This window comes from Danio rerio, chromosome 9 (assembly GCF_049306965.1).
Source record: "Danio rerio strain Tuebingen ecotype United States chromosome 9, GRCz12tu, whole genome shotgun sequence".
NCBI lineage: Eukaryota > Metazoa > Chordata > Actinopteri > Cypriniformes > Danionidae > Danio > Danio rerio.
Genome location: NC_133184.1, coordinates 15,025,167 through 15,035,000, shown reverse-complemented (window position 1 = coordinate 15,035,000; position 9,834 = coordinate 15,025,167). Strand labels below are relative to the sequence as shown.

The following is a 9,834-nucleotide window of genomic DNA, read 5'->3' as shown; positions in this document are numbered from 1 at the left end:
TGCTAATGTTATCTATTTAAATAATTATAAAGGATTAAAAAGATTGTTTTGACTTTTTGTTCCATTGTATGCCCGGATTTTATTATATTTAGTTATTTATTTTTTTTAAATACTTGGTTACACTAACACAAGGGCCAGATTTTATTTATTTATTTATTTATTTATTTATTTATTTATTTATTTATTTATTTATTTATTTATTTATTTATTTATTTATTTATTTATTTATTATTTTTAAATAATTGGTTAAACTAATACAAGGGCCAAACTATTTTATTTTACTTTATTTTATTTTAATTATTTTTAAATAATTGGTTACTCCAATAAAAGGGCCAGACTATTTTATTTAATTATTTATTTATGTAAAATATGTATAAATATATATATATATATATATATATATATATATATATATATATATATATATATATATATATATATATATATATATATATATATATATATATATATATATATATATATATATATATATATATATATRTATATATATATATATATATATATATATATATATATATATATATATATATATATATATATATATATATATATATATATATATATATATATATATATATATATATATATTTATAATTATTATTATTATTTCATGACTTTGTTTTATTAATTTTATTTTATTTACATGTGTTTTATTTTACTTAAGATACCTTCTTGGTAGTCAACTCACTATAAAGTGAGCCTGGTGTGTGGCCCATGAGTCGCTGGAACATGTTTTTCAGCAGATGCTCTTGAGCTCCTGATTTCTGGCCCGTTCACCCCTTAATGCTCCTCCTCTTCACCCCTGGCCTGAGCGCTCTTCCAGTCAAACGAGGGAGGCATATCGGGCCTGGGGACTTTCCGCTCTCATCTCTCTTCCTCATTCTCTCCTCATTCAGACTGATGTGGTTTCTCCTGGACTGTATTTTTGGGGGCCTGTCGCTCTAATACGCGTCTCCTACTGTGAACACATGTGACCTGTGCCCTGTAGAGGAGTTATAAGCTGCGCTGCATTCACAGTCGGATGTAGGACATTCCTGCTTGATATCTCCGGCTTCCCACCATTAAACGTTTCATTGTCTGAAGTGTGTAAGTTGACGCAGAGCAGAAGAGCAGCGCAAGCATTTGTTTCGCAGGTGTGCAATTATCTACAAAGAGGGTTATTTACATGCGTTTTAGCACCCATTTCGCAGGTTTCAGTGTGAATTTATGTTGCATTTGTATTTTGCTATAGGAATAGTGTATTGTTTAATTTATCATTATTTAAATCAAGGCAGTAAGTCATAATTATAATCGTAGAGGAGCTCTGGGGTGGAATTGTTTCAAGAGTAGTATTAGCAAATTTCATTTTAACCTTCCATCAACTTTGAAGTGTTAATTTTGGAGTTTTCCTTGCAACAACGTTTTTTTGTGTGTGTTTGTAAGTGTTTTGACCCAAAGAAACGTATAGTCAGTTCTACAACTCTCTGAGATGTACTGTGGTAATGTATATGTATATGACAATGACTCTTAATTAGAGTATTGTCTTAAGAGCTAGGAGGGATGCGGGGGAGAGGGGTGTGCAATGTATTAAACAACCCGTTTGCGAGAAATTATCATTCATTTGCGAGCATTTTGGGAGTCTCTGTGCACTTTCGGGATACTTCTAGTCTTAGCAACTGGATGAATGTAAAGCAGGATTAAGCAAAATTGTTTCTACTCTATAATTAATGTTCTCAACTCACAGCAATAAAACTTTACAATGAGTGCAACAGTTGTATTCTATAGTTTATTATAATTTTTCATTTTTCATATCTGCAATTCCTGTATTTTGGCATTTTTTTTTTTGCAGTCCACTTAGAATCCAACATGGAAATCAATGTTTTGTTTATTGGCATTGATTGTTTTGATATTGAAATGGCATTAACATGCGCGTGTTTTATTTCTGTAATAAATATGGCTGTCAAGCCAGGATCTTGATGGTTTATTGTGGGTATGTTGTTTACATGAAGAAATCTGTGTTACAAATTAAACAAAAATTCTATTAAACAAATATATTTTGAATTTAAATTCTAATAAATAATTATATTTTGAATTTAAATAGTTTTTGTCTTGCGTTTACATTAATTTTACATTTGAATAGCCAAAATGAAAATTTTCAGTATTTTAAATGCAATTAATCGCGATTAATTTTTTTAAAAAGGTGCGATTAATTAGAATTGTATATATATATATATATATATCATTAATCTTTACAAATAAACACAACTTTTATGTAGCAAGTGTGTTATGTAGTCAAGTGTGAATTTAATGGATAGAAATAAAGCTAAATCTATAAACAACTGCACCCTGAAATGATTTCAGATCCACCTTTACCTCCAACAGTTTAAAATCTAAAGTTTGTGTTTTTAAACGTAATGAGGCTGTGAAAGGGATAAAAGTATCTGTGTGCAGTGTGATTATATTTAAAGTAATAGTTCAACCATTAAAGACATTGGCAGTATTTTATTCATTCTCAGGCCATCGAAAATGTTTGTTGTTTTTTTCTACAGTAACTTATTTTCTTTTTAGCTCAAACTTTGTTCCTTGGTGATTTATAAAAGTCAACGACTTTTATAAAAGTATACGACGTGTACCACTTTTGCCAAGTCCAAGAAATACACTGAGAAAATCAGTGTTGCACATTACATTAGTGCTAGATAATCCAACATTTTACAGTTGTTTTAAAGATTTTTTCTTGTCAATATTATTCAATTTATTTATATTTTTTTTAAGTTAACATTTTTATGAAGTCACATTTTTGTCTGAGCTTTTGATATCTGATGATTTCTAACACGCGTTTTGTAGTAGATTATGAAATCTTAGGACATTGAGTAATTCCAAAACTGATTTCGTTTATACATTTAATAGATTTTTACACATAAATGGAGCTCACATGCTTGTCTGCTGAATATACTATATCCTAACAGTCTTCAGATCTTGTATAGAGTTATGTGCTTGTATTTCTTTAAGGTTACGCTGTGTCTATACTGTATGTGTGTTTTTGTCCTGTTGTGTGAGTTTTTCTTGTAGCATATAATACACTTATTGAGTATTGACTCTCTTTTGGCATGTGCAATTTTTCTGTAGAGAGAAAGAGAGAGGGAAAAAAAGGATTGGTAATACGTTTAATAAACCAATCCATTTTGTGGATGTTTTACTGATGCCCAGGCTAATGTTTATTGACAAGATGTGAAGGCTTTGCTGACTTGGTGTGTTTGGTAAAGCTTGGCTCTGGGAAAATGCCCCAATGCGTCTTTATGAGCTTTGACATATTTAATTAGCAGGATGGTCTTAAGAGCCCCTCGCTCTGGGCTTTTAATCTCCCTAAAACCTTTGCGTTCCTGCTTTCTCTCACGTTGCGCTCGCTCTCTCTCTTTCTCTCTCTCTATCACTCCTCATGTTCCTCAGCTTCTCTTGGCAGTGGTGGTCTCTCCCACACGTGATTCCTGCCTCAGAATCCAATTCCCATCAAAATTGTGTTACACCTCCGGCTCCGAGAGCTCCCATAACTCTCCCTGGCCAAGCAGCTCAAGGCAATAATCTGCATCCAGCCACCAGATGCGGGACAGCGTCCAACACAATAAGGAGAACGTTTTTTCTTCACAAGTTTTGATTCCCTGTGCTTATTCAGCGCCAACATTCTATAATAACATATAGGATGGTAGCCAGTATCATCCCGTGTCCATTAAGGTGGTTCTGATTCGCCACGCCCAGCAATAACTAAAGTTGAACCCGTTTTTTCAGTGAATATTGAGTATATTACTGCACAATGTCCTTCAGCTTTGTGTTTTTGTGGTGTCTATTGTGCTACTTAAAGTTTGTTGGATTTTGTGGGGCTTAACCCCCTGAAGTATTGTCAAATGGCACTTGAAGATGGAACATATTTTACTTGACCAGTTAAATAAGTATTATGACTTTCATTTGTTATCCAAGTACTAAAAATATTTTCTCATTGTAAAAAATATCTGCTAATTAACAGTTTCTGTATTTTGTGATTCACAAGTCTTTTCAGTTTATTTACAATTGTGACTTGGATCTCTGCTCTGCCGACTCTTGATGTTGAAAATTCAACTCTAGTTTAACAAAGTGTCTTTTGATGACAATTTAGTAGTTAGAAAAATATATAATGTAAAAGAAATTACATATATATATACCATAATATACAACGCCAACCCAGACAATATGTCTCTTAAAATGTTAATAAAATTCACCTTTTTTAACTTGTCAATGAAAAAAATCATCCCATAATCTCTATCAAAAGCATTAATAAACAGGGTAAAAATTAAAATAAACATGAAAAGATGAATCACAAAATACGGAAAACTGCTAATTTATGGATATTTTTATTTACAGTCAGTGTCCAAAAAGTAATCTACAATACTAGTTGTGGTTGATTAAAACTCATCTTGTGTGTTTATTCCATAAAAGTCTTGTTTGTTGTGTTGGCTATTTAAAAAGTCAGCTGTTTCTCTTAACAATTCTATGTCTTAATATACTATAGTAGGCACTATCATACACCCGGCTCAATAAGGCCAAGATATGTTGCCCGATATGTTGCTATTTTCAGACCAGTGCAGCCCTAATTTTCACCAAGTTTTGTACCAAGTTGTTTAAATAGCAAATTGATTTGCAACAATTTGTGTACTCATAGTTGTGCTGGTCCAAAATAGAGGGGTGTTAATGCGAATCATTGAAGCGTTGCTTTTTTAAAGAACTGAGACAGCGCCATTGACCATCTAAAAGCAGGTCCAAAGTCCAGCGCAGAGCATGTTGGTTATGTGCCTATGCGAATCCAAATGCATACACATCACTTAATACACACAGGATGTACAGAAATACTCGACTATCTTTACATATGAAAAAAAATATAGGAATAAAATGTTTCAAAAATTATTATTTTTTACATAAATATAAAAACCACTGCCTTCATGTCAGAGGGCTTAAACTAAATTAAATATGTAGGCTAATGAATGTTTTCAGTGTAGTGTGTACAACTCTGTCCCCTCATTCACTAAAGAGTCTACTAAAACTAAAGAGGAAAAGTAAAGAGAAAGAGAAAGTACAGAAGATGATTGGAGGAGGCTCGTTCATTCCATCCTTAAAATAGCAAAAGGGGATTTGAACGCCCTTATCTAGACTTTGCACCTAGATGGTTAAAATAGAGCCTAATATGATGTAAATGATTTATTTGAATGAAACATGTAGAAAAAAAAAAACTATGACAGATTTATTTATTTATTAATTTTTATTTATTTATTTATTTTTTAATTCAAATTGTTTTATACATATTTTGGATTATTAGGGCCACAGTTGCAGAAGTCACAATTGGGTTGCTATATTAATGCAATTACTAGTTCTGTTTCAAAATCTCACCACTTATGCTGTTTTTAATAAATGAGAGCAACATTACAATGCCTTCTAAAAGGCAGTTAGGGTTTTTTGTGTCACATGTACCTCTGTTACACAGGTGAAATTCAGTTATATCAATAAGAAAAGGGGGAAATTTTATTAGGGCCAAAGAATTTTAATCGAAGAAGTTCATTTAGTCAGTAAATTTGTTGCAACAGAAAACTGGTCTTTAAAACAGTTTGAAAAGGTTTCTATGTGAGCTGTGCGACATGCATCGCTGCAATATTGACAATGACTGTATGATGTTGACCCTATGACTGTATGATGTTAGTGTTTTAAATTATTTGTTTATTTATTTATTTTTTTAGCAAATTTGACTTTCAGCTAAAAAACTTGTTAGCAACAAATTTTATTACAATCAATGTTGTATCTCTTGAGTATCTCTGTGGGGAAGTTATGCTTAAGAAGAGAAAATCACTTCCAAGGAAAATGTTCATGTATTTAAAACCCACATGTCTACATATATAAGACATGCAGGTTTTTGGACATTTCCCTATAGGCACCAGCTCCCCTCTTCTCTCCTCAAATGCACTTTCTCTAGCTCTCCGTCTGTGTCTGAGTGTATGAGGGTAGTCGAATCCACTTCCTCTGAGTGGCCACTTCGTTCCTTCTTCTTCTTCCTCCTTAATTGCAGTGAAGTGCAGATGAAAGAGTGGAGAGAAGGAGCATAAGATTTCTTTCTCTTTAAAGCCTCAGCTCTTGAGCGATGTAGCTTTCTATTAGCAGAGTCTGCATGCGCACGCGCGTGTGTGTGTGCGCATGTCAGGCAAATGAGGTATTTTGCCAGCAGTACAGGGAGAGCATAACGTAAACGCAAAGTACCCTGGGAAAACTATTCTCCTTCTGCTTTGGCCTGAATACAGAGACCACAGCTCCCTCCACACCCCAGTACCACAGCAGCCTTCGGTCCAGAGCAAACAGTCCAACTTTCCTGCTCAAGTCATGGAAAACCGCTTTATTGCCAAAACCAGGGAACACTTTGTTTGGAAAATTTGAACGTCAGATATTGTGTTCTGTTTCTTATAATTGTCAAATGCCTGGGGAATTAAGCCAAGGCACACAATTAGTCTCATGCAGAGTTTGCGAGATGCTTGTCATCCCGAGCAGCTTTGATGAAGGACAGGTTTATGCCTTAGCAATTAAAGGGAATTGTTGTTATTCAGTAAAAAATAAATCTTGAAAAACTGTTCGAATGTGTTGAAAACTACCCACCACTAATGTTTTTGCGATTTTATGACATTACATTACAACTGCACAATGTAAAATTTCTTCCAAATGTTCTTTTTAAGAAAGTCTTATCATGCCTTTTGCATTTTAAACGTCCTGTGGTGTGTACTGTTGCTGTTTGGAAATTTGCCATTACAAAGCCGAACGTAAACTCTAAAGACAGTTGTACACTAAACCCCCTTTCATACAGACTTTTCCGGAAAATAACTGGTGATTTTCAAGAAAGGGATCTTGTGAGCCTGGGCCCATTTTGAAAACACTGGTAAATTCGCTCTGGCAATTTTCTGGAAAGAGCGCTTTCAGGTTTAGAACTTGTTAACATGGGACATACTGGGGCCAATCAGACGCATTCACCTCAATGTTTTTTTTTTTTTTTTTTAATTAGAATAAGTGCCTTTGAATCCTTCTTTAGAAACATTTAGCTGCTGCGTTTTAGTCAGCTAAAATTACTATGTTCCGAATGACCCCTAAAAAGCTGCTGTCATTTGTGATCTCTCTAACTGTTGATCTTCTTGCACATACATGCTAGATTTACCTTATTTATTGACAAATGGGTTGCAGATCTGTTCCTTGGCATTCGTGGGTCCTTCACTGTGCCTTTTCCTCTTAACAAAGAACCTTTCTAAAGGCATATGTTTCTTACTCATTTTGCTAGATTTAAGGTTAAATTGTGGCCTTCAAGTGACAGAGATGTAAGCATTTTTCAAAATAAAAGATCGTTCAGACTCAATAAGTAAAACGGAAATAATTAATGATTATTTTGTGCGGCCTGGTAGCAATTTCATTTTACTCACAAGCTGTAGCACACATTCAAATGCACATCCCATCATGCAAAAGTGTTTGTTTATATCATCAGCATTTGTAATGTAGTCAAATTTGTAAACAAAGCTGTTTTTAGCTGTGTCTAACACTTCTGCCTTCGGATGGTAATATTTTTTTTGGTTTACTCTGGAACAAAAGTAGGTGCATGAATGGTGAAAACAAAAGTGAAACCATTAACCATCAACTCACTGTATGATTACGAATTCAAGCACAGCCATTCAGAGCTCATTTATGGTTAATGATGTCAGAAAACACCTGTATTTTGAAATGGATGTGTGAATAGTCTTTTCCGGAAAAATTCCAGAACGTTTTTGCCTGTATGAAGTTTCAGTTTTCAATTCAGTTTCCTTTATTTTGTCATTCAAAACAATTAAAAAATTCAAATGGTCATTCAAAAATTGTAATGCAGAACAAAATTACGTTGAACATAAAAAAACAAGAACATAAAAAACATCACTATACAAACACTGTAAAATCCTTACATGATAAGCAAGCTTTTATAATTTCATAAAAATATAAACATATAGTTATATAAGATAAAACCTAATTAAAAAGAAATCTCTGAAGAGAAATATGTGAACAGCACATATTTGAATTTACGGGTAAAAGTTGTTCCAGAAATTTACTGGAATCACTTATATCAGCAGGCACAAATCTGAAAAACCCAACTGTGATCCTGTTTTTTCTTTCCTTTTCTGCCAATGAACACTCAACAAAACTTTTGTTGTTTGTTCAAACTACCTATTTAAATCGAACCGAAACAACACAATTCTTTATTTTTTGGGGGACAACTTAATAGTTAAGGTTTATACCGCTAAAAACTTAATTTCTTCATGTTGTCCCAACACAATTTTTTAACAGTGTATACATGGCACAAAATATTGAGTTAAGTTGTTGTGTCCATGAACAAGATACACTGTTTAAACAGCTCTTTATCCCCCTCATCCCCCCATTCTGCCTGTTCAAACATGCATTAATTTCTAAAATGCAAACCAATACCAGTTGGTGTCAAAATTCAAACTTGGCATGACAGATGTATTGGCATACATTGATGCTGTTCCACTACTGCATGGTTTGGTGCGACTAACTGTATGAAATCAGTTAAATCAATCAAATTTAATTAAATCAGTTCTTCAAGGTTACATTACAGACCTGTTGTACTTTTTAACAAAAGACAACATTATATTTCTAATGCTAGGGCTTTTTACACCATCTCTTTGGACACAAACTTGTTATTTCATAAGCTTCTAAGATTGGTAAAAATGGAGGGAAACTTTTCCTCCTAACTGTAAAAAAAAAATCTGCTAATGAACAGTTTCCATATTTTGTGTTTTTCATTTATTAAGGGTTGTGAATTGCGTTATGGGATGTTGATCTCTGCTCTGTTGACTTTTAATGTTGCCAATTTAGTAGTTTGAAATAATATAATGTATAAGTAAAATATGGGTTTTTGTAGCGCAATATACAGCACCAAACCAGACAATAAATCACTTTAAACTGTTTAAAATATTTATAAAGTCACGTTTTCATACTTTTCAAGGTTAAAAGTTGTTGGAAAAAATATCAAGGTCCCATCATGCCTTTCAAAAGCATCAATAAGCTGGAAAAATAAAAACATGAATCACAAAAAAATGTAAAACTGCTAATTTACAGATATTTTTACAGTACACACAATCTTTTTTCTCCACACACACCATTACCAAAATGCGAGATTTACACACTGCTGGTTACCAATTGGTCAGAGAGAATAGTCACTACCAGCGTTGATGTTTTATGACACAGGACTCTTTACATTTAAAATATTTTAATAGCAGCTACTACTCCAGAGGTTTCAAACTCAATTCCTTGAGGGCCACAGCTCTGTATAGTTTATCTCCAACCACCTCCAACTAATACCTGCTGAATAGTTTGTCATTTTGAACACCTTTAGTTGGATCAGCTGTTTATTAGGGTTGATTAGGGTTGGAGTAAAACTGTGCAGAGCTGCGGCCTTCCAGGAATTGAGTTTGAGACCTATGCATTACTGTATTGTGGGTTTGCACATCTAAACCATTTTAATATTGCAAAAAAAAAAAAAAAAAAAAGTTTCCCAAAAATTATAGCATCATGGTCAGATCTAGTGAGCACTGGATGGGACGACCCAAAATATAAGGATGATTTCATGGCAGTAGCATCAGTGCAACTAGTGCAAATACCACCCAACTGTAGCAAGACTATACTGCAGTAAAATTAAAAACCATGCTGAGCAATACTGTAGCGTACCAGACCACACCATACTATACAGTGAAAAAATCAGCTTATGATGTTTGCCTTTTTATATAAAACATTCCTTTAAAG

At 33.3% G+C, this 9,834-nt stretch overlaps 1 protein-coding gene and 2 long non-coding RNA genes across 7 annotated transcripts in view; all 3 read left to right on the top strand.

The window, feature by feature from the left end:
• LOC141376089 (uncharacterized) overlaps nucleotides 1-9,834 on the top strand; it is a 1,000,182-nt gene that overhangs the window by 686,538 nt on the left and 303,810 nt on the right. The gene's annotated exons all lie outside the window — the stretch shown is intronic.
• Nucleotides 1-9,834, top strand: part of pard3bb (par-3 family cell polarity regulator beta b) — a 679,872-nt gene that overhangs the window by 401,247 nt on the left and 268,791 nt on the right. The window lies entirely within an intron of this gene.
• LOC141376090 (uncharacterized) lies at nucleotides 5,646-9,558 on the top strand. Its single transcript, XR_012385234.1, has 2 exons — nucleotides 5,646-8,635; nucleotides 9,495-9,558. It is a non-coding gene; the product is annotated as an uncharacterized lncRNA (long non-coding RNA).